Here is a 1409-nt window from a genome sequence, read left to right as displayed (position 1 = left end):
GGCCGGAGTAGTTATTGTCGGTTGCCTGGATTGTGTGGATCATGGAGCGAGTTGTTTCCGGTGAGAGCACGGTGAATGGCGCTGTCTCTGGTCACGTTCGTGTCGCTGCTAATCGTGCCCGTGGCTCTCGGCGTGACCACCTCGTGGACGCCGTCGACGGGATCTACAGTTTCCATTCCATCACCAGGTTCTGGGAAGAAGGCAAGGGGGGTTAACTGACCACTGCAACCATGATGAGTGAAAGCTGTTTTAAGCATCCGCGCGACGAGGATTTCAGGATCTGTGCAGCCATTAGGCTGTCTTCAACGGTGTCCTCTAAACCGTTCTCTATTGTCCTCTAAACCGTTCTCTATTGCTCCAGCAGCGTGCGTTCTGTAAATGGTCCTCTAAAATAGAGAACGTTATAGGTTTTCTCTATATATAGAGATTCTCTCTCCTCTTCTCTATTTTTTCTTTACGTTTTAAACACTGAATTAAATAAAAATAAAATATATCCATAGCATTTGAGGTATGATAAATACGTACGTACAAAAATTTGAAATAAAATACGTTTCTAATATAGGATTTAATGTATAGAGAACGAGATTTAGAGAACCTTGTTGGAGAAAAATGAGATATAGAGGAGAGAATGTTGTAGAGAATTCTGTAAATGAAGAATATAGAGAAGGATATAGAGAACGACGGTTGGAGATAGCCTTACCACCCTTGGACGCTATAATCTTCGGCCGTTTGGTACTCTAATTCACATTTCACGACGGTGTGCAGTGTAATTCAGCAAACTGCTAGTCGGCGATTAAGGGCCTGTTTGGATCCTTCGGTAAAAGGGCAAATAGCAAAAGATTTGCTCTTTTTTTCTATTTGGACCCAAACACCCTGTGGCAAAAAGGAAACAGCAACAACAGATAGCAAAAGGAAACAGAAAAAAATTGCTCTTTCTTTTTCCATTTGGATCCAAACACTCTATGGTAAAAAGGAGAAAAGAGGTTTAAATGAGTTTTTGCCAAAACTTTTGCCATTTAGATCCAAACATCTGTAATAGTAAAACTTTTGCCACTTTTGGCGAATAATAAAATTTTTACTCTTTTACGCTTGAATCCAAACGCTACCTAAAAACAGTACCTAAAGGAAAAAAGGGAGAGTGGAAGCGGCAATGGCAGGCTGGCAGCTTGGTGCTTAACTGCTTATCCTACAGGCAGGAAAAAGTCGAGAAGGCAGGCACGTCGCCTCGTTGCTACACGCCACTGATGCCTGAACCCTGCAGCCGTGGCAGTAACCTTTGTTCTACAAGTCACGCCATCGGTCTGTGTCTCTCTGACCGCAAAGACTTTCTTCACAAGTTGACCTGCCTGTCCGCCGCAGTGCTGTGTACTACTCGAGGCAGCCAACGCCCACGAGTCGTCTTCTGATCT

Source organism: Panicum hallii, chromosome 5, assembly GCF_002211085.1.
Source record: "Panicum hallii strain FIL2 chromosome 5, PHallii_v3.1, whole genome shotgun sequence".
Taxonomy (NCBI): Eukaryota; Viridiplantae; Streptophyta; class Magnoliopsida; order Poales; family Poaceae; genus Panicum; species Panicum hallii.
This window is presented reverse-complemented; position numbering follows the sequence as displayed.